This window comes from Bombus terrestris, chromosome 3 (assembly GCF_910591885.1).
Source record: "Bombus terrestris chromosome 3, iyBomTerr1.2, whole genome shotgun sequence".
NCBI lineage: Eukaryota > Metazoa > Arthropoda > Insecta > Hymenoptera > Apidae > Bombus > Bombus terrestris.
Genome location: NC_063271.1, coordinates 17,211,794 through 17,239,037, shown reverse-complemented (window position 1 = coordinate 17,239,037; position 27,244 = coordinate 17,211,794). Strand labels below are relative to the sequence as shown.

General features: G+C 43.5%; 2 pseudogenes; both read right to left on the bottom strand.

Moving 5' to 3' along the window:
• Positions 1-7,844: 7,844 nt before the first annotated feature.
• LOC125387225 lies at positions 7,845-19,830 on the bottom strand (annotated as a pseudogene).
• A 734-nt stretch (positions 19,831-20,564) lies between these two features.
• LOC125384679 lies at positions 20,565-22,177 on the bottom strand (annotated as a pseudogene).
• Between the last annotated feature and the right edge of the window lie 5,067 nt (positions 22,178-27,244).

Below are 27,244 nucleotides of genomic sequence, written 5' to 3'. Positions count from 1 at the left end.
ATATGCACTACGTTCTGCCTGTAAAATGGAGTGAAAAGAAAGTGTAAACGTGGAATTATCTCAAACGGGATAGAAATTACGATTAATCTTCGTCAAAATCGGCGAATGATTGCGATTTGCGAGTTTCTGGGCTTGTTTCGACGCTGGAAAATGCGTGTACTACTTTCTGCATGTAAAATGGAGTAAAAAGAGCGTTTAAACGTGGAATTATCTCAAACAGGAGAGAAATAACTCTTAATTTTCGACAAAATCGACGAAAGATTGCGATATGCGTGTTTCTGGGCTTGTTTCGACGATGGAAAACTCGTGTACTACGTTCTGCACGCATAATGCAGAGAAAATACCGTTGAAACCCCGAAATATCTCAAACGGGATAGAAATTACGATTAATTTTCTTTAAAATCGGCGAATGATTGCGATTTGCGTGTTTCCGGGCTTGTTTCGACGTTGGAAAACGCGTGCACTACGTTCTGCACGCATAATGCAGTGAAAGTAGCGTTTAAACTTCGAAATATCACAAACGGGAAAGAATCGTCGAAACAAGCCCAGGGCACACGCAAGTCGCAATCATTCGTCGATTTTGTCGAATATTAAGCGTTATTTCTCTCCTGTTTGAGATAATTCCAAGTTTAAACGCTCTTTTCATTCCATTTTACATGCAAAACGTAGTGCACGTGTTTTCCATCATCGAAACAAGCCCACACACGCGCAAATCGCCATCATTCATCGATTTTGAGGAAGATTAATCGTAATTTCTATCCCGTTTGAGATATTACGGGATTTCAACGCTATTTTCACTGCATTATGCGTGCAGGACGTAGTGCATAAGATTGCCATCGTCGAAACAAGCCCCGAAACTCGCAAATCGCAATGATTCGACGATTCTGACGAAGATTAAGAGTTATTTCTCTCCTGTTTGAAATAATTCCACGTTTAAGCGCTCTTTTCACTCCATTTTACATGCAAAACGTAGTGCACGCGTTTTCCAGCGTCGATACAAGCCCAGAAACTCGCAAATTGCTATCATTCGCTGATTTCAACGAAAATTAGGCGATATTTCTTTCCCGTTTGTGATATTTCGACGTTTAAACGCTATTTTCACTGCATTATGCGTGCAGAACGTAGTGCACGCGTTTTCTAGCGTCGAAACAAGCCCACACACACGCAAATCGCAATCATTCGTCGATTTTGAGGAAGATTAATCGTAATTTCTTTCCCGTTTGAGATATTTCGGGGTTTCAACGCTATTTTCACTGCATTATGCGTGCAGAACGTAGTGCATAAGATTTCCATCGTCGAAACAAGCCCAGAAACACGCAAATCGCAATCATTCGACGATTCTGACGAAGATTAATCGTAATTTCTATCCCGTTTGAGATATTTCGATGTTTACACTTTCTTTTCACTCCATTTTACATGCAGAACGTAATGCATATGATTTCCATCGTCGAAACAAGCCCAGGGCACACGCAATTCGCAATCATTCGTCGATTTTGTCGAAAATTAAGCGTTATTTCTCTCCTGTTTGAGATAATTCCACGTTTACACGCTCTTTTTACTCCATTTTACATGCAAAACGTAGTGCATGCGTTTTCCAGCGTCGAAACAAGCCCAGAAACTCGCAAATCGCAATCATTCGTCGATTTTAACGAAAATTAATCGTAATTTCTATCCCGTTTGAGATATTTCGACGTTTAAACGCTATTTTCACTGCATTATGCGTGCAGAACGTAGTGCACGCGTTTTCCAGCGTCGAAACAAGCCCAGACACACGCAAATCACAATCATTCGTCGATTTTGTCGAAAATTAAGCGTTATTTCTCTCCTGTTTGAGATAATTCCAGGTTTAAACGCTCTTTTCATTCCATTTTACATGCAAAACGTAGTGCACGCGCTTTCCATCTTCGAAACAAGCCCAGGGCACACGCAAATCGCAATCATTCGTCGATTTTGACGACAATTAAGCGTTATTTCTTTCCCGTTTGTGATATTTCGACGTTTAAACGCTATTTTCACTCCATTTTACATGCAGAACGTAGTGCATATGATTTCCAGCGTCGAAACAAGCCCAGAAACACGCAAATCGCAATCATTCGTCGATTTTGACGAAGATTAATCGTAATTTCTATCCTGTTTGAGATATTTCGATGTTTACACTCTCTTTTCACTCCATTTTACATGCAGAACGTAATGCATATGATTTCCAGCGTCGAAACAAGCCCAGGGCACACGCAAATCGCAATCATTCGTCGATTTTGACGACAATTAAGCGTTATTTCTTTCCCGTTTGTGATATTTCAACGTCTAAACGCTACTTTCACTCCATTTTACATGCAAAACGTAGTGCACGCGTTTTCCAGCGTCGAAACAAGCCCAGAAACTCGCAAATTGCAATCATTCGCTGATTTCAACGAAAATTAGGCGATATTTCTTTCCCGTTTGTGATATTTCGACGTTTAGACGCTACTTTCACTCCATTTTACATGCAGAACGTAGTGCATATGATTTCCAGCGTCGAAACAAGCCCAGAAACACGCAAATCGCAATCATTCGTCGATTTTAAAGAAAATTAATTGTAATTTCTATCCCGTTTGAGATATTTCGACGTTTAAACGCTATTTTCACTGCATTATGCGTGCAGAACGTAGTGCACGCGTTTTCCAGCGTCGAAACAAGCCCACACACACGCAAATCGCAGTCATTCGTCGATTTTGACGACAATTAAGCGTTATTTCTTTCCCGTTTGAGATATTTCGATGTTTAAACGCTATTTTCACACCATTTTACATGCAGAACGTAGTGCATATGATTTCGAGCGTCGAAACAAGCCCACACACACGCAAATCGCAATCATTCGTCGATTTTGACGACAATTAAGCTTTATTTCTTTCCCGTTTGTGATATTTCAACGTTTAAACGCTATTTTCACTGCATTATGCGTGCAGAACGTAGTGCACTCGTTTTCCAACGTCGAAACAAGCCCGGAAACACGCAAATCGCAATCATTCGTCGATTTTAACGAAGATTAATCGTAATTTCTATCCCGTTTGAGATATTTCGACGTTTAAACGCTATTTTCACTGCATTATGCGTGCAGAACGTAGTGCATAAGATTTCCATCGTCGAAACAAGCCCAGAAACTCGCAAATCGCAATCATTCATCTGTTACGTTCTGTTATGTTCGATTTGATTGTGCTATGCCTTCCGTGTTAGTCTAGACTAAATCCAGAAAAAATTTTTGTTGTGTTATCTTGAGTTTAATCGGAAGGGGCAAATTGAAATGGTATGATTGTTTATGAAACATTAATCGAGATGTCCGATTAATATGGTAGTTGCTGCCACCAGAAATAGTCTAAGGACTATTTCAAAGAATTTCCTTTTATTATTATTATTTCTTAAATTTGGGAGTGTTAGTGTATGATGAGTATTGTTTGTCTATCCTGTCTTTTGGATTCCCAGTCTGGTGGTGCCTCTATAAGCACCTTCGTGGCTGTAGGAAAACAAATCTTGTACCCTTGTCTGTTGTGTCTGTTGAATTCCCAGACTGGAAGTGCCTCTGTAAGCACTTTCTTGCCTGTAGGTAAACAAACATTGTAGCCTTGTCTGTTGTGTCTGTTGAATTCCCAGACTGGAAGTGCGTCTGTAAGCACTTTCTTGCCTGTAGGAAAAGAAACCTTGTACCCTGTCTGTCGTGGGGTTTGAATTAGGTGAGAGTCTATTATCCATTAACTGGTGTTTAATGGGTAGCGTTGACTTACGTTTGATGCAATTGGCAAAGGAATTCCACTTTTCGGCTAATCTGCTATGCGCAGGAATACTGGCACGGGAGAGGATTAAAGTTATTAGGGATAGACAATTGGTAACGTATTTATTTCGTCTGACAGAGTTATGTTGGTTTAACTATATTTTAATTTATTCGTTGTTAGTTGATTCAAGGTATTACAATATCAGCAATAAGTATCGTCGGATGCAAATGTAGATATATTATAGAGCGATGTACAATAAATAAATATTCTAGCTTCTAACTGGATAAATTTTACAAATGTTTGGTAGGATAATATTTATTCGTACCAATAAGATTAATAACAAACACTATGGTGTGATGTGGGCGATGGCGAACGAGATCGAAAGGAATGCGCCTCGCAGTGTTCGGAAATTGGTGAATTTGAGGGCGAAAAACTAGGTGGTGAACCTTCGCGATTTGACTCTAATTCTTCTCGATGCCTCCTCTCTTCCTTTTTTATTTCTGCAGCAATTAATCGTTTGTACCAACGTTCGGCTCGCTTTTTGTCGAGGTGACTTTTATCTTTTCTATTCTTTTTTTGATTTCGTCATGGAATTATAATTCGTTCTTGGCAACAAGTAAAGTCGTAAATGAGTAAATGATTATTTTATTTGGTGACTGAGTTCACTGTAGACAATCAGTGTGGCTTCGTGGGCCTCACCCAAGGATGAGCAGTCTGCTAACGGTGGGAAGAGGAAAACTGAAACTTTAGATGTTTTCTGTGACGAAAACACCGTAATCACTGGTTCATACAGCGAACAATTGTAAACAAAATAGATCGAAAGCTGATTGAGTTTATTCCAAACAATTCCTTAAATGTTGAGCAAGAACGTTTATCTCAATTTTGTAATTATATTCTCTGTAAACAATCTGTGTGGCTTCGTAGGCCTCGCCCAAGGATGAGCAATCTGCTAACGATGGGAAGAGGAAAACGAAAACCATAGATGTTTCCAATGATTGAAAACACCGTGATCACTGGTCGATACAGAGAATAATTGTCGTGAATTCAAAATGTTCGAATGAAATTTTATGTGAGTTATTTACTTGATACTTCTATCTGTCAACTATAGCTGCCGACGGATACTTTCGTTTGAAGACAACTTTGTTCAATTAAAAGTTAAAAAAGAAAGGAAGAAGGTGTACAATTTCGAATCTCCTACCTTGTTTGATTTGTGGAGTCGATCAGGTGTGAGTATGGTTTGGCGATGAATCGGTTTTAACAATTAAATTTTGTTTCGCGATTAGTTACACGATGTTTCGGATTTTCGAACTTAATTAACAATTTTATGAAACGGAATTACAATATGTACTAGATTGTTTCTTTGACGCAGACGGATCGACTCGTGAGTGAACAAAAGAATAAATGAATCACCGAATCTCAAGTTAATACCGAACCTTAAGTGCAATACTCTTACAATACTTTTTAAGTTAAACTCACTGTTTCCAATTAAGACTGACCTCTGACTGCTCTCAATTAAAACTGAACTCTAACTTCTTTCAACACTACTTTCAATTAAATTCTGAACTTGGTAAAACCAGCTCTGACCTCAATTAAAACTGCACTCCAACAACTACTCTATTGAGCACTGAATCTCTGTTTATATTCTTCCTAATTGTCACGTGACCGATTATTTCTTTTGTAATTGTACCATTACTACGTGACAATTTATGAATTTCGTAACTACCTATTTCCGCTGGGGTTCTTGTTTTCTTGATTATCTCACCCTTTGCTGAAATTTCGTCTTCTTGATCATCTCACGTTTTGCTTGGTGTTAATGGCATACAAGGTGCTTGAAAGAATGTACATGTTGCAGGTGGTCGTATTTTGCTGATGCTGCGTCTGCGTTCTTTCCATGTCCTTCGTTACTGATACCAGTGGAATGTGCCGGTCGCGTGGCTGCTTGCCCTTGCTGAGGTTGCATTTTGTGTATCATTTGCATTGTTTTGGTTATGTTTCGCTTGGTCTATGTATGATTTAGTAATGTAGTACACACATATATATGTATATCTTCAAGATGTAATTTTCTAATAGGATAGACAATTTAACAAATTTTATGTTTATTATTAGAATATCGATCTCATATATATATATATGAATAATTAACTATGATTAATAAATTTTATTAAAGAATTTCCATTTTCATTGCACTGTGTGTTTGTTTCGAGGTATCATTTTGAAGACGACCCCCACTATGCTCGGGTCACGCCACCGTTCGCGCCTATGATCACGTATGTCCGTTCTTGTGTCGAAAACGTAACGGACAAAATTCGACGTTTGGAGAGCTCGCTGCTTGGCGACAACTATGCGCTCGTCGATTCTTTGTATATGATCCGGCGGTCAGATAAGACGATCTGCTTGCGACACTGTAGGCCCGCGAGCGACGGTTAGAAAATACAGCCTGTGGTAAGCCTCGTGGCGTAACATACTCTCCCCGTTGAGAGGGTACCGATCAAGTGATATGGTGTGATGTCGTGAGAATCTCTTGTCAGATTTCGTTGCTACTGATTGTTTCGGAGTCATCTGGAGTCATTCTGCTCGGTAGTGGTACCATCCGCTTGATGCTCGGATCCAGGGTGCTCGTTGCCGTTCGAACGGTAGCCGTCCGTATGTTGCCGTCTGCGCCTGGTTGGACCTTGATGATTCTGCCTAATGGCCATTGCATTGGAGGAACGTTGTCTGCTCTGAGAATGACGATGGTGCCTTCTCGTATACCGTGACTGCCCTTGCTCCATTTGTTTCGGATGTTCAGCTCGTTCGGGTACTCTCGACGCCAGCGGCGCCAGAAATGTTGTTTGACCTTTTGAACGTGTTGCCAGACGATTGGATGAAGTGTCCCTGAAATCTCGTTCTCGAAAACTTCTTAATGCATCTCCGATGAGGAAGTGACCGGGAGTAAGGACAAGAAGATCGTTTGGGTCAGATGATATTGGAGTCAGAGGACGGGAGTTGAGGACAGACTCGATTTCAATGATCAGTGTGTTTAAGTTTTCGAATGTTAAGAGCTCGTTACCTGCGACACGTCTGAGATGTCGTTTGAAGGACTTCACTGCAGCCTCCCTCAACCCGCCGAAGTGAGGTGAGTTGGGAGGAATTCGATTCGAGGAATTTCCGTTCAATCCGTCGGTCGGCTAAAAAGGACTGAACTTTTACCTTATGATCGTCGGACTGCAGGAGGTTTCGGAGCTCTCGTAATTCTTTGTTGGCGCCAACGAAGTTGGTACCGTTGTCAGAATAAATTGTTACACAGAATCCTCGGCGAGCGATGAATCTTCGCAGAGCAGCAATGAAGGCCTCGCTAGTGAGGTCGCTGACCAGTTCGAGGTGGACTGCTTTAACTGCAAGACATACAAAGATTGCTACATATACCTTGATTTTGCGTCGATTGCGATCCTTTCGTTCTTTGATGTAGAACGGTCCGCAATAATCGATTCCGACGTTGGCAAATGGCCGAGATTCCGTTATCCGTGCAGCTGGAAGGTCACCCATTACGTAATCCACTGGAGATGGATTGGCTCGGCAGCAACGGACGCACCTCTTCAGCGTGCTCCAAACTTGACTACGGCCGTCCATAGGTCAATAAGATTTCCTTAAGGCATATAAGGTAGCGTGAGTTCCGGAGTGGAGATTTAGGAGGTGTTCATGCTCGATTATGAGTGCTGTAACTGAGGATTAGGGTAGAATGTTTGGGTGTTTCTGATTGAAAGGCATTGGTGAGAGACCGAGTCGGCCTCCGACTCGTAACATCTCGTCCTTGTCCAGAAATGGATTGAGTCGTTGCAGCTTCCCCTTCACTGCAAAATTTCGATCTGTTCTGAGAGTACGGATTTCATCTGAAAAATAACAGAGCTGTAATAATTTGACCAATTTGTTATGCGCATTGGTTAAATCATGTGTGGTTAGAGGTCTCCCGCGATCCTGTTTTTGTCTCCATCGGAGGCAAGGAACGGTAATTCTTATCAGCTTGGGCCAAGAAGCAAATCTCTCCAGTAGACTGTGGTCAGCCGGAGTCACGGACAGACGTGTTGCTTTCTTCTGCTCTGGTATTTCGGTTAATGGGTTTCACGTCGGCCAGTATTTTTCGGGTTGTTGGAGCCATTCTGGTCCATGTTGCCAAATGGTTGGTCGCAGGAAGTCTTCGGGTGATTGGCCTCGAGATATGAGATCTGCAGGGTTATCGGTAGTGGAAATGTGACGCCAATCTAAGGTGTGAGTTTTCTGTTGAATTTCTGTCACACGATTAGCAACAAAGGTTTTCAGCGTATAAGGTGATGTATTAATCCAATGTAGAAAGATTGTAGAATCAGCCCAGTAAACGGTCAGAGAAATATTGCTTGGTAAGGCTTGAAGGACTGTAGTGGCCAATGATATGAGAAGAAGTGCTCCACTCAGTTCTAGCTTCGGAATGGTTTGTGATTTAAGTGGAGCCACCTTTGACTTTGCAGTGAGGAGTTGTGTCCAGACATGACCATCCGGAGTGATGGTGCAAAGATAAACGCATGCCCCATACGCCCTTTCGCTGGCGTCACAGAATCCGTGTAATTCAATTTCCGCTGCAGTCTTGATTATAGTTTTACGTGGAAAATTCACGTTATTTAGCAAAGGCAGCTGTGCATAATGTTTGCTCCATTCTGTGTGTACGTCAGCCGGAAGAGATTCATCCCTATCAATTTTTAATGTCCAATTCCAAGTATTCTTGTATTACGGCGTGATAATCGGCTTCGAATCGTTTGTCCCGTTGGAATCGACAGCAGAGGGATGTGAGTCGCTTCATTGCCATGGCTTTTGAGGATCCAAGCGAAGGAGTTGTTCCGTTGAATGGGAGAGCGACAACGTATCGCCCTTCGTTGGTGCGTTGAACGTGATTTCGAAAGTGCCCCTCGCACTGTCGTTCCGCTTCCGAAAGGTGTGCAGTGGGCGGTCCTTTGTCGATTTCCCAAAAACGGGCGAGGTCCGCCTGTAAAGCCGTCGTGGAGGCGTGAAATGCGTATGCTAATGATTGCGAGGTTGGGCTACCCCCGATGACCCATCCGAATCGCGTTTTTGGAGACGCAAGTCGGGCCCGTTTGCTTGACTGATATCAAGTTAGCCGACACAGAGTGATGCTAGTGTTGGTCCAGCGCTCAACAATATTTCGATCGGAGCAGGTCTATGGAATCTTGGATCGGCTAGTTGGAGATTCCTAGGTATCTGTATCGTTGAGCGATCTACGGGTTGATTTGGGACCCAAGACGAGATAGTCGGTATGATTAGAAACGTCAATGTGCTTTCCTATGTGCCGTCAATGGAGGTGATCGTGGCCGTGATGTAGCGCTTCGAGGTCGTCGATAATGCGTTGAGTGTTTCGATTGGGACCGAACATTTCCGTTGGTTGAGTTTGAGTGAATTAGCGAGCTTTTCGGTAATAAAGTTCATGCCAGAGCCGGTGCCTAGCAGAGCTCTACAACGGAATGGTTGAATTTCATTATTCAAGATGTTGACCTGCGCTGTGACTAACAAATCGTGCTGCAATGGTTCAGAAGGAAGCGAGGTCAATGAGTCCGTTTTCTGTGGTTCAGTTCCTAGCAAAGTCGTGTGATGACGTCATTGTTTTCCTTGTCGTTTAGGACTGGACGATATAGTTGATCCCGATGCCGCCGTTCGCGATAACCGAGATTCGCGTTTCGGAGATGTTCGCGGAGACGTTCGGGGAGACGTTCGGGGAGACGTGGATGCGCGTCTCGAACGACGTGACGAACGCGGGTCGGTGAACTAGGCGAAGATCGACCTTTGGATGATCGTTCGCTCGACGATCGACCGCTCGATGATCGGCTGACACGTGTTTGTGATTTGTAATGACCATGGTCTTGATGCAGATACGTGTGGTGTCGCTATCTACAGATGCGACATGACCCGGCGGAGCATTGAGTAAGAGCGCGTCCCTTGCTTAAACAATTAGTACAGAGCGACGCCCTTTGGGCGATTTCCAGGCGTTCTTTGGGCGACTTCGCTTTGAAGACATCACAATTCCATAATTCGTGTTGTCCTTGGCAGTTCGGACATACCAACGTAATATGTGTAGTTGTGAATGCGTAACTTCGCGGCGCGTTCGATCGCTGACGGTTGTGCTGATCGGACGCCCTTTTTAACGCGGTTGATGCTGAACTCGTTCTGTCGCCGTTCGTCCGTGTTTTCAGAAAATCTACCAAGTGCGTATATGACGGCACTTTCTTGTCCGGTAGTGTGCGTTGCCATTTGCGAATGATGGCTGAGGGTAGCTTCGACGTGAATAGTCTTATAAGTACGACGTTTGAAGTGACTGGTTCACCGGGTTTTTCTAACGCTTGGAGGTTTACCTTGACCGCCTCGAGAAAATCATCTATAGCTTCGGGTCTCTCTTTAGATATTTTCGGATAGTCGAAACTCAAGTCCCAGTGGAGTCCAAATGATGGCGGCAAGCAGAACGGACACGTGTACGTCGCTCCGTAGGCATAACCGAAATATCTGGGTATATTAAAGAATTCGGGCGGAAAGTGCATGAAAGTGAAGTTTCTAGTGCTCCGGAATGAGTGGGAACACAAGAGATAGGTGAGCTCGCTGGTATAAAAGCGAGAGAAACGATTGAAAGTGCTGTGTGTGAAAGTGAGGTTAGGGGCAAAGCGGGGGCCATCTTGGGTCGCGCGACCGAAGCGCCACCGTGCGGGCTACCTGGGTAACCAAGGAGTGGTGGAGAGCGCCCCAGTGGAGGGCCAGTCAAAACTCCCCGCGGCGAACAGACACGAATCGCATACACGCGGAAGTATACAGTGGGATTATACGACGACCGGCTACGTTGAAGGACATCCATCTCAAACACACATATATAGATATATGTATATAAGACAAACACAATATGGACAAGTACTGTAAGTCAAGTAAACTTACGGCTCAGGGGGTTTCGGAGCTTCCAGGCCCCGTCGGGGATTCGAGTAGCGTCCCAGGCTCGACCCGACGGTCACCCAACGACTGGACGAACGGCGAGGGGAAGGTCGATCCCTGGGCCTCCCCTCGTTCGGTAAACACGACCGGGGACCAAGAAACAGCCGCGGTTGTCACAGAGGAAATGACGAGCATGAAAAGCACTAGAAGATGCCTCGAATTTGATGAAGACATCGCGGGAATCATCGAGGATGTCGAGATGCCAATGCAGGCACTCAAGGACAAGACACCACTCACCGAAAAGGCGACCCGAATCGCCAAGGAAAAAATCTTCAGAGGTGACAAGATCACCAGATACATGAGAAAGTCCCCAGTGGAGGGGAGCGCGTGCATGACAACGAGAAGCCTGGCCAGGAGCCAGCCGAGGGCAACGAGGGACGAAGCGGCCAGCACCTCGGAGCTAGACACACCGGCGGAAATGTCGGACAGCGGCAGCGAAACGGCGGCACCAAGGGAATGGCTCAGGAGGAAGGCCATGGCGAACAGAGCAACGGCCGAGACCGAAGACAACGACGAGGACAGTATCGTCATTAAGATGAGCGAATGGAAGGCGATGACGGAAATCATCACAGAAGTCTTCCGCGAAATCCAACACATAGGTAGCAGACTCTACCTCATGAGCAAAAAGGATACCGACATCAAGAAAAGGAGGGACGCCATCAGTAAAAAAGCGATCAAGCTCCACTCGATGTTGGACGAGATGAGGCTCAAGAGGAACGCGAGGACAGTCACGGCCACCAGGATGACCACCCCTCCTGGGAGGACTGAGGAGAAGGAAGAAAAAAGGAAGGAGATATCGCCCGTCGAGGGGAAGGGCGACACCAAGAGAAAGAGACCAACGACGGTGGAGGCCTCCTACGCAGGAGCCTGTGCCGGCAACAGCTCGGTAAAAGCGACTACGGAATGCACGGACAGCGATGTAAAGGAAGACTGGATCCCTGTCCGCGGAAGGAGAGGAAAAGGAACGGACACCCCGACGGTGGTCAGGAAGGCGAACGCAGGAAGGGCGGCATTGGACAAGCCAAAGAGGCCGGAGGGACCGAAGAGGATACGTAACAGACCCGAAGCCATCTTCGTCAAAGTAGGGCAGGACAAGGAGTGGATCCAGGTCTACAAAGACTTGATGGGGGCAAGGGAAACCCTTAAAGAGAGCTGCGGGATTAGGAGGACCAGAACAGGTGTCATCCTGATCGAGCTGAAAGCAGGTAGCAACGCCAAAAAGACGGCGGCGGATATGAACACGGCGCTAAGAGGCAAGTTGAGAGCGCTACCAATGCGCGACAAGACCTCCGTAGAGATCAGGGATATAGACCCGCTCGTAGGCAAGGAAGAACTAGCCAAGGAGATAGTAGAGCAACTGGGCGTAAGCGACATCACTGAGGTCGAAGTAAAGACCCTAAAAATGGCGCCGTGGGGCACCCAATCGGCAATAGTGACGATGCCGAAAGCCTATCTGGCCAAAGAGGGGGCGAGCCGGAAGATCAGAACCGGCTTGACGATAGCCTCGATAAAGGCACTACCCAATGTGGTAAAGTGCTTCAGATGTCACATGTTTGGGCATATCGCGAACAAGTGCACGGCGATAAGCCCTGGAAAGGAGATTTGCAGGAAGTGCGGAGCCAAAGACCACACGATAGCTGCCTGCGTCAACGCACCTTGCTGCTCCATCTGCAGCAAGGAGAAAGGAGTGAAATTTGACCACGTAACCGGATCCCTGGCTTGTCCGGAATATAGAAGGCAGTTGAAAGCGAGTAAATGAGGATACTGCAGATAAACCTCAACAGATGCAAGCTGGCGCAGGACATGATGCACCAATGCGCGATCGAACTTAGGCCGGATATAATAATAATTTCCGAGCCGAACAGGCAGCTACCGCACTGGTTTAATGACACCAAAGGAGACGCCTCGATATGGGTCACACTCCTCAATGGCAAGCTGCCTGATGAAACAACGGAGGTCAAGAGCGACGGGATAGTGGGCGTCCGTGTTGGCGACGTCTTCTGCTTCAGCGGATACTGTTCGCCCAACATAAATAAGCCAGCATACTGCAAATACATAGACACGCTGTCTGCTATGACGAAGAGCGTTGCTAGAAGACACGACAAGGTCGTCGTGGCCGGAGACTTCAACGCAAAGTCAACCTGTTGGGGAGGATCGACCACAGACAAGAGAGGGAGAGTCTTAATGGAGGCACTAAGCGCCCACCGGGTGTTTCCATTGAGGCTCAAGGAAAAGTACACCTTCTTCATGAACGGGAAGACGAGCTTCCCCGACATAATAAGCGTATCCAACAAGGTCAGCGAGATACACGCCGGAAGCGCGGTCTTGGACAAATACTCGGCCTCGGACAATCTGTACGTGCTCCACAGGTTTAAGACGAGGAGGACCCGAACCGTATCGAAGTTCTACAGGTACGTGACCAAGGACATGTCGCCGGAGGAGTTCCTGAGCAGATTCGACGACACACTGAAGAAGGAGGACCTCAACGCGGCTAGCGGTGAGGATGGGGCCGAGCTCTTGCAAAAGAGCATAGAAGGTACGTGCGAAGGGATGCTAAGGAAGTTGAACGGTGCGGCGAGCCGCAAGTACGCGAACTACTGGTGGAACCCGATGATCGCGGAACTGAGAGCGCAGGCGCACAAAGCGCTCAGGAAGGTGACGAGAGAAAGCAAGAAGAATGCCGGCAACACCGAGCCCCTCGTCAACGCCTTCAAGGAGATCCGTAGGCAGTTAAAAAAGGAGATCGCCTGTAGCAAAAAAACAGCTTGGGCAGAATACTGCAAGATACTGGAGAGCGACCATTGGGGCAAACCCTATCGCACGGTCATGAAGAAATGTAAAAGCGAGGGACCAACAAGCGACATGCCGATCGCCATGGTGAAGGCAGTCCTACAGAGGCTATTCACCCTGGGACACGGACCCCCCCATTATGAGGGCCGCGAAGAGGCAGAGACCGAAGAAGAAGGAGATATTAGCCTCAGCGTCGCCATCGGCGAAGGCGATGTCGTCGATGCCGCCGGAAGAATGAACTCCAAGAAGGCTGCAGGAGTCGATGGCGTGCCGGGCGAGATCGCGAAGCTGGTAGCGAGTCGCAGGAGCGAGCTCATGACAAGGGCGTTCAACGGCATCACCGAATCAGGAAGGATCCCAGACTGCTGGAAGACGGCCAGAGTAATACTGCTAAGGAAACCGGGAAAGGATCCCAGTCTCCCCAACGCGTACCGGCCGATAAGCATACTCCCAACCATGAGCAAGATCTGGGAGAAATGCTTTAAGAGGATCATCGAGAGATGCATCGGGACGGACCCGTTCCATCGGAGGCAATATGGCTTCAGAAAGAAGAGGAGCAGAGTAGATGCCATCACGCAGGTGATGAAGTTTGCCAACATCTGCAAACAGAAGAAGGTAATATGCGTGATGATCACCCTGGATATTAGCAATGCCTTCAATTCGCTCAGCTGGAAGAGCATATACGAGGAATTTGACAAGAGGAAGCTGCCATGGAAGGTCAAAAGACTAATCGGCAGTTACCTATCCGGAAGGAGGATCATCGTGAGCAACCAGCACGGCACGGTGGAGCACGAGGTGGCGGCGGGAGTCCCGCAGGGATCCATCCTCGGACCATTCCTGTGGAACTTGGTATACGACCGGTTGCTCGAGAGACTCGACAACATGCAAATGGTCAGAGCAACCGCCTTCGCGGATGATCTGGCCATCACATGTTCCGTCGGGAGAAGCGAAGATGCCTCCGTCAAGGTCAACACGATGCTAAGGATCGCCAACGATTGGTGCACGAGTGTCGGGCTCACCCTGGCGAGGGAAAAGACGGAGGTCATGCTCATCACAAGCTTGCGAGTGCCGAGAGTGGTGAAACTCAGGTCGGGCTCCTCGGACATCGAAACGGTCGATCGCATCAGGTATCTCGGAGTCGTCATCGACTCCAGTCAGAGGTTCGGTGCGCATATCGAGATGGTGTGTAACAGAGCCGACAAGTTAATAGGAGCCCTTAGGGGAATTCTACCCAACATCAATGGGCCGCCCAGCCTGGCTCGTAGGCTCTACTACAATGTGTGGGAGTCCATCGTAACTTACGGAGCACCGGTGTGGGCTAGAGCAGCGAATACCGATAAGAACAGGAAAAAGCTGAAACGAGCACAACGAACGGCCCTGTGCATAACAACGACGGCATACCGTACCGTCTCCCACGCGGCACTTTGCGTGTTGACCGGGAATCTCCCGATTTACATAAAGATAAAGATGCTCGGAGAGACCTACGAGAGGAACAAGATCCAGGGGACCAGGATTGGCACGGATGACGACTCCAAGCTGAAGGAGGAACTGGAGGCGATTCGCAAGAAGGCCCAAGAGGACTGGCAGAAGGAGTGGAACAACTACAAAAAAGAAAATATCACAAAGAAGCTAATACCGAGTGCGCTGCTATTTACCAAAAAGAAGATGGACATCGATCACCACACCATGCAGCTGCTAACCGGGCATGGGAGCTTCGGTGTCTATAGGAAAAGGATTGGCAGGGACAGCGACAGCAACTGTCTCGACTGTGGAGACCCGAACGACGATGCAGAGCACGTCCTCTTCGCGTGCCCGAAGTGGACGGACAGAAGGATCGAGCTGGAGAACGCTCTGGGCGGGAAGATAGACGTGGGCAATCTGATCGCCACGGTGACCGCCAAGGACGAGAGCTGGAATAAATTCAGGCAATTCTGCAAGACCGTGTCATGTGTCACAGGAGGGTGACAGCGAGGGCCTGGGAAGAGGCAAGGAGGAGAACGAGCGAAACAACAACTACGCGGAGCAATGAGGGCAAGAACATGAAACAACGGAAAACCGCAGAAGGAGACCAGCCCAGTATTCTGAACTGGCTGAGAGGACGACATGAGCAGTAACTGCCCGAAGAAGTAGACACAACGGGGTACGAAAGGACAACCCTGATGACTGCCGACAGGTTTTACCGGGGTTGTCTGCCCTCTAAGCGGAGGAAGAAGGAGGAGGGGTTTTTAGTGGGTATGGTAATGACATCCGACCGACTCCCACATAACCCAGTGATGCGGGTCACTGGGCATGCGTAATAGCATTTTCCCCTCCCCACGCAAAAAAAAGTCCCAGTGACGCATGCAGATTTGACGGTGGCAGTCGAATTTTTCTTTAAGAACGTCAATGGCGATTGTATAATTTGACTCGGTGATGGCTAACGATTGTATACTTCGCGCGGCCCTTCCAGTCAAAGCTGATCGGAGATGATAGAATTTTTGGACTGGTGTTAGTTGTTCATTTTGATCTATCGTTGACGAGAAGGAATTGTAAAATGACTGCCAATCCTCGATGGTGCCATCAAATGTAGGTATCCGAATCTCTGTAGTTTAAGCGAAGCAGACTCGCGACCGGCGGCTGATTCGCCGTTTGTCGAATGTGACGGCGTAGTTAGTCTTATATTGTTTAATTGATTAGTTACTCGGAGTTATAGTTTTTCGTACTCGTCTCTTTCTCGTTTTCGCGCGCGATCTCTTCCTCATCTATAGTTATAATCTCGTTTTGCCTCGTGGCGTAACAAAGGAATTCAATTATACAATGTCAATCTCTTAGAAATTCAGGTAAGAGCAGTACCTCTGGAAATACTTCAATCATGTGAAGCCACAGCCACATTCTAGTTGGTATTTTATTTGTTTCTGCTATGCACAATATGGTATGAGATTTATTGTTGCGTTTCTTAGCAGTAGTTATATCAGATGGACTCTCAGTCATGTAGACATTAGGAAATTCATCCACAATTAATATTGCACTTTGACCTCCTAGAACACAATCCTCTGGATGACTTGCTACATAATTTTCAGAAACCTCATCACATCCTTCATACATTTTCTTAACTACGTGTTTCTTTATTTCTGAAAATAAACTATATGTCGGATGCACGTCAGGATTGTGGGTGGGGTGTTCGGTGTATCTTCGTTGGAATTAGCCATAGGTGCGGTGTAACAATGGTTGAGTTTATTGACACAAATTAGAGAGATTTACAGCGTCGATAGATAATCGCAAGGTTTCGATGTTCGCGGCACTATGACAATGGTCTCGGCTCCGGCAACGTTTCCGCGGTCAACGGATACTGGACTTTACCCTTCGTTTGCGTCTAAGTTACACTATATGTTAGAGCACGGGGGCAATTATTTCGTATACGAAAGACAGGTCGATTACTGATGAGATCGCACTAGAGAGTGTCTCTCCGTCGCGGTGATGCTGTCGAAGAAAACTATGATGGGTGTGCCTAAGGGCACGAGATCATCGGATTCGCGGAGAAAAGTCTTCGCTCGAAGGGTGAGGGAAATTGACGTTGCTGTTAATTGGTCAATTTCCATGTTGGTGGTTAGAGAAAGATATTAGCTGTCCTTGGGGAAAGTTGCTAGCGAGAAGCGTCGTTCGTGGAAGGATAGATTTCTCTTATCTTCCCGTAGTTGGGGCACAGGCCATTTGTCTATTTGAGAGACTTTGTGTAATTGAAATTTAATATTCGTAGCGGGTCCTCGCCCAGCTAAACATATACTGTGAAGATGCGTTGGCATCTGGCAATCGTCTTACCCGAAGGACAAAGTCTGCGTGTGGCGAGCCACGGGACAGAAATCGTTGAAATGTTTACCGTCGTGCCCCGTCCCAAGTATTTCTTTTAAGGAAAGCTATAGAGTTACTTCATGCCTCTGTTAGGTAAAACGTTCATCCCTTGACCGCGGCTACGTTCGGCGACCGGTTGTCACCTCGAGCCCGAGCTCACTATCATAAATTTCGAATAAGTACAGTCGGATCGAATTACAACAGTTTCTTAGTGCGGCTATGATGAAATCTGGGTTACAGCGCTAAGGGGGTCCTCCCACCGCTCCAAAGGGGAGGCTCCGGTGTTCTTTCATCTCCGACATATATATAAAACTTTGTGCTCTGCATACAGATTCAATAAGACCTACCTAGATAATTGGCAGTAAGTTCACTAGGTGTTACGTCGCGTCAAAAAGTCCGTGCGATGTCCTTTATTGTCTGACCGTCAAAGCCCAAGCATCGTTAGAAAAGCCCTCAATAAACCTATGGCCCCACCATAAACCGAGTCTCATTAGCTTACAAGAACCTTGAATCCTGCAAGTATTTTCTGTTTATAGCTGGTACTTAAAAATGTCCTTAGGTTTATTGAACGTTCTTAAAGATTACGGAGAAAGCTGGTAGTTATGACGGGAAGAACTGGTAATTACATGATAGGGAAAACCAGGCATCTATATAATAGAAATGTCCAGATTTTCCCACGAGTCATGCCGGTAGGGTGCTTACATCTCCCATCTTCAATCGTTAGCGTCTTAACCAATGGGTAGCGCAGATCCTTGTCCTCGTATTCATAACGAGAAGTATGAACAGCGAATCAGCTTCCTTCGTTAAAAAACCACCCCCATATCGAGCTTTCTTCCGTAATCACATCAGAACGAACCTCAGAGTTCCTATGGTTCCGACGAAGAGTGCATACAGTTCATACTGCTCTCAGAGTTCCTACGGCTCTCACGGTGCCTAGAGTCCCCCTAGCTCTCGCAGTGCCTACAGTTCCTACGGCTCTTACGGCTTCTATTGCTACAACTGCTACCAGTGCTACTACGGCTTCTACGCCACTAAGAGGGTCAACTCTACTGGTTCGCATCCCCAAAGTGCAGTCACGCAAGGGAGTCCAGTCAGTTCAGTTCAGTTCCAGTTCAGGGCCAGTCAGTTCCAGTTCAGTCACTCAGTCAAGTCAGACGGTCGAACAAGTCACACAGTCGAAGTCAAGCAGTCGAAGTCTATTCATTCGGTCATTCGATTCATTCTGCGGATTCGATTCAGTCAAAGTCGGATCTGATCAATCGCTACGTCTGCTACAACACAAGGGCCTACATCTATCAGATTGGCAGTCAGAATCTCAGCAAGATCAAGGCAATCCTCATACTCAGCGACGTTACTAGTATTATACGAAGTTGTTGGAAAATATATAAGTTATAATACTGTTAATCACGGAGTTATATCATTTCAACCACCCCTATTGTCTTAACGGAAATCAGGGGATCGATCTACTCGCGGCGTCGATTATTATAATCGTAACGGGAATTTACGACTCCCGTTGACGTGTTTCCTCGCGATTGCGTCTCCCCGCGATTGGTCGAATTTACACTAGGTGTCATTTAACACCATCCTAATATCAGTTGAAGGCACATTTTCACGTCACATTTGAGTCCAACAAAAAAAGAATTTTCTCTAATAGACTGTTTCCTTGTACAATTGTGTCACGACCAACTATATTTATCTACAATTCTTGCTTGATTCCAAGCTAAACTCCTGCCTATACAATCAGGATGTGGACACGTAGAAACTGTCCTAATTAAACTCATTTCTTTAACCATCCGCATAATTCTCCTTCGTGTCCCTGTTGCAACATTGGTCTGACCACAACTTCCAAATATCCTCCTTGATCTCCAAATCTCACCAAACATTGTCTGAAAATAAATAGTACAATTACATTAAAGAAACTAAATCTTCCAATATCCACTTCCAATATTTTTTAATATACTCAAAAGATTTAAAAAGCTAGTTATTTTTAGAATGAAATAATATGAACAATTATATGACATTGTAAAAAAATTAAACGGTTCACGTTTGAGTTCACGTGAATGAACAAATTCGTGGCACCTATTATGAACAGTAAGTGGAGAAGAAAAATCAATACTCTTCTAGGTTAAATGTAACATTATTGAAAACTCTCGAAATTAGAAAATAACATTGATGAAATGTTTTAATCACTCGGTTAATAATGATCCTTTAGTCAATGGGAAATACAGCATGATATTACAAAGAGGGAAAGATAAAAAGTACAATATAGTTTCGAGTAGCAGAAGCAACAAGTATAATTAGCACGAGTTCATCAAAACGTAAGGCAACAATTACCTCGCTTTGACTCTTACGTTCTTCATTTTCGATGCAAAAGTCATCTCTATACCGAATACTCCACCACTTCTAAGGAATAAACAAAAACCTATAACATTTTCAAATCAACTAAAAAGTATACAAAAATAAGGAAGTCAACGAGAAACGAGGAGAGACTGCGAAGCAACCTCGATATTATACATTGATCGTGTAATGAATTGAACATTTTAGGCATGGAATGTACAGACAAGGCGCGGGTTAGACCTATCACCTAATAAAGTTTTTTGTCCCACGCCTAGAGATCACTGAAGTCTTATTACCATATTAGTGTCATTCCTAACATTATCGTTTCAGCATTGAGTAAAACCACAGACATGTTACAGCTACCCTATTCTAAGTCAATGATAAGATCATAAGATAGAATACAAACCTTATTAAGCCTTTAACTACCTTTAGATTGATTGAAATGATTAATTTAGTCTGATTTAATGAATGATGATAACGTATAGATGAAGACATGGACGAAGCTATTACTTTATCGATAAAATAGCGGTCGCTTTCGATTCAACCGTGTATTTTTCTATCACTAAGGGGTGTTTCAAGTTTAAGAAAAATATAAAACAATTCCTATTGATATACGATTTTTCGTATTAATTTCATACATAAAAGTATTCTTGTTTGTTGACATCAAAATGAGATTAATGTATACAAATTCAAGGGCCACAGCAGGATTAATACGAAAAATATCCTATCGAGATTTCGTTTATTAATAGCGCGGCATAAATAATACTTCTATTAAGTAATTGTCATAAATTATTTGGCATCATTTAGAGAATGATGGAAAACGATCTTACCAGTATTGATATTAATAAAATTTGTTATATTTAAACTAGTTTATACAGAATCCAATTTAGTACACTTCTCACTGACTGCCCATAGCCATTTTATAACTTTATCATTTTTTGCTTCATTCGAAACATCTGCTACTTTATCATTACTATAACAAGAATATATAACATTATATTTTAACATAGTATTATATATTGGGTCTGCTATATTCAAATTTTCTAGAATTTTACTGAAACTTACATGAAACATTCTCCAGTTACATCATCCAAAGACGGATCTGATGCAGCAAATAAAGCAGATTGCGCCCCCTTTATAGGCGTCTTAATAAATAACCATGTAAGTGTATCTACGGTCAGTCTACCTAAAAGGTTTTGATAAATTCCCACATGTCGCATTATTTCTGTTTGTACTATACCAGAGTGGAGGTAATTCACTGTAACACCAGTTCCTATATGACATAAAAAAATAATGCTTTATCGATTGCATTATTTCTTCAAAAATAATTTTATTTTCTGTTAAAATGACAAAACCTTTCAATTTATTTGCCAATTCCTTCGTAAATAGAATATTAGCTAATTTGCTCTGTGCATATGCTTCGCCCAGCTCATAGGTTTTGTCATTATTCAAATCGTTGAATTTAATTTTGCCACACTTGTGTGCAGTACTTGAAACATTTACAATCCTTGATGATGCAGAATCTTTTAAAGTGTCTAACAATAAATTTGTTAGTAAAAAGTGTGATACACACCAAATTGCAATTCAATTCCTTCTTGGGTATACATCTTAGGACATCTCATTACTCTTGTATTATTTATAAGAATGTGAAGCTTCTTGTGTTCTACAATGGAAACAGATAATACAAATTATGCTATAGACGTATTGATTTAGTTATAATTAGTTCAAGAAGAATTTCTTTCTAATTTAGTATTCGAAAATAGATCAACTAAATGTATTTAATGGTCAATATTAGTAGTTATTCACTTTATACATATAATGAAGCTATGTTATTTCATTTCATTTCATACTCTAACATAGGATATGGTATATATCTTTCTTAAATTGCTCTACAAAATCCGTAATGCTTTTTTGAGATGCTAGATCACATGGTCTACAATAAACATATTTATTCCTACTTTATACTACTATATCACGGCGTGTCTAAGAAAAATAACAATTAATTTTATATCTCACATTTTAATATTACTCTTAATATGATACAAATCATTTTTTTAAAATACATTTTCACATTTTTCTATATCTCTACAAGCCATTATAACTTTAGCCTCTCGTTTAGCTAAATCACGAGCTATTTCTTTACCAATTCCAGTATTTTCTCCTGTTACAGTAATTACTTTGTCAGTTAGTTTTCTTTATCATTCTCATATAATTCTCCACTAAGATAATCTCTGCAAATGAAAGAAATGAATAATAAGTAAAGTAAAATATAATTTCACGTTTAAATAGGGCCACTTACATATTGATTTGTTCTTTACGAATAAACAAAGAATGAGCAATCATATTATGCTATAATAAAAACGCAGTTCAAAAGAATAATCTCTTTGCAAAATATAGAGACATTACCTAAGTAAGTAACCTCCACCAACGATGGTCAAACCGGCTGAATATACATAAAAAGGTATTGAAACAGCCGCAAACATTTTTCTAAATAAATAAAACTGCAACAATAATTAACGGCAATTTTTTAGAATTAATAAATAGGATTAATCATCAATAATTTGGTAAAACATTGTACGATTTATTTTCTCCTTCACGTAATATACAATGTACCCACGCACGTGTATCTGAAGTAAACGGCAAAACTGAATTTATAATAATTCAATCATGAAACAAATATGCAATAGATTTTGATAACATCGATTAAAATATAATGGTCCATTTCTATATATTATAATTTATCTTAGTTTATTGTCATTGTTAATTTATATTATTTTAATCATAACTAATCATAATTAATTCAGATTTCTTCTCGATGTCAAGAAATTTAATACTCAGAAACGTGTAATGTATTTGTCGCAAATATAAAATTGTATACTTTATATTTTATATAATTGATCGTATTTGATCGTATCAGACATTAACAGAAAATAAAAGAAGACTCACACATGAACACACACGATATTGAAAATCGATATTGAAATTCGATAAATCGAATTGAAAATATCGAGATTTCAGAATCGATATCTGTCAATGTCTGTTAATGTTTGTATATTAGCTTCGATTCTCATCTAACGAGGAATTTTCTAATTTCGCTGCCAGAATTACATCTGTCATAATTAATCATTTCTGAACAAGTTGCATATTGTACAAATTTTTTATTTTCTTCTGCAAATACTATAATTTAATATGCCGTTACGGAGAGCGTCATTTGTTATCAGAGATATAAAAGTATTACAAAGAACGCTATTCATAGAAGACTTCAATCCTCACGAAAGGTTTGGAATTATATCTCAACACGATTATATTTTTTATTACTTTTCTATTATTGCATAAGATTTTTAAACTTCATTACAACCACAGAAATTTTCTACTTTTAATCGATATTAACTTTAACTTGATAGTCTGACTGCTTGCAAATTGTAAGTGTACGGTTAATTTTAATGTAATATCCTAATGTGCCTTAGAGGAAAGGACAAGTAATGATGTTTTGATTTAATAAATGATATTCGAAGCAACGAAATGATTACAATGCTGTTGTACGTCTTATTCTCATGGGCGGCTTTCGACTTCCCGGTTCATACTCTCCGGCTTCTACACACGCTCGCTCTCGCTTCTCAACACACACTCCGCGTACCTTTTGCATCCATCCTCTCCGGCATCTCAACTAGCTCTCCCTTTAGCGTCTCTTTGCCTTTTTCCGTCCTTCGGAACACGTGTCCCAAAACGCCCGTGGTCAGGGTCACGCAGGTCCTTTCCACGAAAACTGTCCACATAAAAAGACCCAACGACACATTGATGTACCTGACGATGCCGCGGCTCTTGCAACTTTGTTTACGGTTCGGCCGATACCTTAGGCCTTTTGGCCCCGATACTACATTCGACCATCCTGCAATATCATCTGCCCTCAGATGTGGTCTTCAGTTTCGCTATCGTCGGATGCGTCGTCTTCGGCGTTGAGGACCCAAGGCTTCATGAAGTCGGCGGTCGTCGATGTGTGCGCAGGCCCCTCATGCTCCCCCAGCTTCTCCACCATGTGTCGGTCATTCCGCATTGTTCGTGATACCCGGTACGGACCTAAAAATTTTCCCCCGAGTTTTAAACCTGAGTTTTAAATTGGGTTTTCTTAATGGCCACTAAATCTCCCCTTAGGTACTGCTTCGCACTCTTCCGTCTTTTGTTGAAATTTTTCCTATTTTCCTCTTGCGTCGCAGCGATCTTCCTTTTTGTGTCCTCACGTAACTCACGACGCTGTTTTTCGAAATTCACACCCCACTCTTCGTCGATTAATCTTCTGATTACATATCCATCGGCCTGACTGCACGTTGCGGCATCTAAAATCTTACGGACTTCAAGGCCCTTGTTCTGTGCGCTTCTCAACCGTACAATCTGCCCGTCCTCACACTCAACCTCATACATGGCACCCGGCAGTGGATTTCTACTCGGGGTATCCGCATACTCCATATTTTTGCCCGGCCTATGACATACCTGACACTTAAAATCGCTTTCGTTCTTTCGCAACTTCACCAAGTCGTCTATTTCTCTTTTCTCAGACGGCGCCAGTATTCGCGGTCTTCGTACTATGGGTTTGTCGCTTTTCGAAACGATATTCGCGGTTATCCCGACGTCCTGCTTTTTCTCCGGTTTATACCCCCTAACGATATCGCGAATCGCTTCACGGTGGTGAGATTCCTCTACGTGCGCTAAATCCATCTCGTCGGTCTGTTCTATCACGTTGATCCTAAATACATCCGACGCGTCTTCGTGATCGTCAGCCTGCCAGTCGGCGATCATAACCTTCGTAAATTCACCCGAGGTCTCAATGTCAGCGGAACCCAAACCATCAAACCTAAGTTTACAATTTCCTAGGGGTGGTGATCCTAACCTCGCATACTCGTCTGATCGTATAAACGTAAGCTCACTGCATCTATCCTCTAACGATATAGACTTACAGTCATCTATCGACACTTCTTTCACGTACTCCTTCTTCTCGGGTCTCGGGATGACGTAAGTCTCCTTTGGTCGTAGAGTACACTTCGCCGCAACATGCCCAAATTCGTTGCAGCTAAAGCACCTCACACCTTTCTCTTTCTCCGAACACTGAACACTTATATGATCGTCACCGCCGCAATTAAAGCACCTTTTGGGATCACTGCTCGTTTGTCTCGACTGACTCCGCATTGCTGATCGTTCTGCTTTATCGTCTTTGCGTTCATCAAATTTTGTTTTCGCCTTCATATCTCTTTTCATAGCTTCATACTGCTTGAAGCGTTCCTTCAACTGCTGCATATTCCAGGCCCCATATAGTATAGTTTTATTTGTGACCCCATCGGGAATACCCTGGATAATATAGTCGATTACCGACTGTGTATCGACTGTTCCTTGTCCCGCAATCTCACGCATACTATACATATATTGAAGCAGACTCTCGTCTGCTCTTTGCGTTCTATGCGCTAACTCCTGATGTACCTGCCGGTCACCCACTATGTCTTCGAACTCATCTACCAGCGCCTTTTTAAACTTCGCCCAGGACTTCATGCATTGTTCTTGGCGTACGAAAGCTTGGGCAGAGCCTGTGAGAAGCTTCCTAGCGAAAACCACCATGTGGATGTCCGACCAGCCACACACTTCCGCCATTTCCTCGAAATCTCTTATAAATTGAGTTACATTCGGTAGGTCATCTCCGCTGAATTTTTCGAGCGAGTCTTCCACGTCTTTAAACGTTAATACCGTGCACTTACGCTCGTCTTACCTTCGTCGTCTTCCCACTGGAGTCACCAGAACTCCGCCGTCTTGACTATTGAGATCGTGATTCCCTGGACCGTTGACGTCTAAACGGTCCTCAATCACGCCCACCTCATCGTTGTCGTCGTCTTCTTCTCATGCACGGTGTTCCCGCTCTAAGCGTACCGCAGCCAGCAATCGCGCTACCAGCTAGCGCTTTCTATCCGCTAATCTCATGATGACAATCACTAAGCATGACAATCACTAATATACAAGCCCAACAGGGCAGCACAAAACCAGAGATAATACCAAATACAGAGCACGCAACAACACCAAACACATCAGCAGCAACAGCATTGGTAGTCTAAGCTACGCTCAAGTAACCAGCCAATCGACACACACAGGCAACCAATACCACCACAATAGTAACAACGACAATCCATAAAGACCGAAATGCTAACCAGAATGATAAGCGGAAAAAACTCAACACTCAGACAGCAAACCAAACAAATCACAGTCATGCTACAACTACTTACAAACGTGCTAAGCAAAAAATAAAAACGGACACGCTAAAAATAGCAGCCTGGAACTCAAACGGCCTACAACAACGGGCCCTTGAAATTAAAACATTCATATACAATAACAATAGAGACATACTACTTGTCTCCGGAAACATACTTCACTACAAACAGCTACATGAAAATACCATACTACACCATATATGATACCAAACACCCCTCAGAAAAAGCTCATGGAGGGACAGCAGTGATAGTCGGAAACGATATCAAACATTGTTGAGGTTATTCAGTATATAAAGAGGGAAAAACGCGTGGATAAAGTGTAAGATACAAAGTATATATTTGACTTAATAATGAAATACAGCAATACAATTTGAGCTGGTCCAGATCCGCACGCTAGCAGTGTTACTTTATGACTGACAACCCCGAAGCCAACGTCGCCTGTCTACAGTTTATGGTCTGCCTCCCTGCTATTCTTTTCTCTATGTGCTGTCGATGGCTTCAGCGCTTGAGAAAGCTAAAAAGACCAAATGTGGAGTTTTCCTAGAAGTGGTGACCACTTCAACACCCTCCCTAAAACTCTACATCCCAACAAACAATTATATCTGTATATTTTCTAACTCTCGTCGTAAATATCTGAACCTTGATTTTGTCAATGTCTTCACAAATACATTTGCCAGCTGCCTTTCTCTTTTCCATTAAAATTAATTTATTACTAAAAACTACGGGAAGGCTAAACAGATCATGTAGAGTTTTTTTTTTTTTTTTTTTTTTTTTTTATATTAGAAGTGATAGTCACTTCGACACCCTCCCTAAAAACTCTACATCTCTATAAGCAATTACCTCTTAACATCTTTTTATTTTTCAAACCTAACTTTTGTCTTAAATATTCAAATCTTGGTTTTGGCAACGCCTTTGTACATATATCTGCCAGTTGCTCTTCGCTTGTTACATATGTTACATCAATTTCGCTTCTATTGTATAAATCTCGCAAAAAGTGGTATCTTACATCAATATGCTTACTTCTTTGATGGAATTCAGGATTCTTAATTAATTTTACGGCACTAGTATTGTCTACACCTAGCGTATACTTAAATATCTCTATTTTGCATTCGAGAAATATTTTCTTTAGCCACATAATTTCTTTCGCTCCTGAGGCTGCACTGACATACTCAGCTTCTGTCGTAGATAGAGCTATACATTGTTGTCGCTTACATTGCCATGTGATGGCCGCATTCGCATACTTACATACAACGCCTGATGTCGACTTTCTTGTTTCTTTGTCGCCTGCATAGTCAGCATCACTGA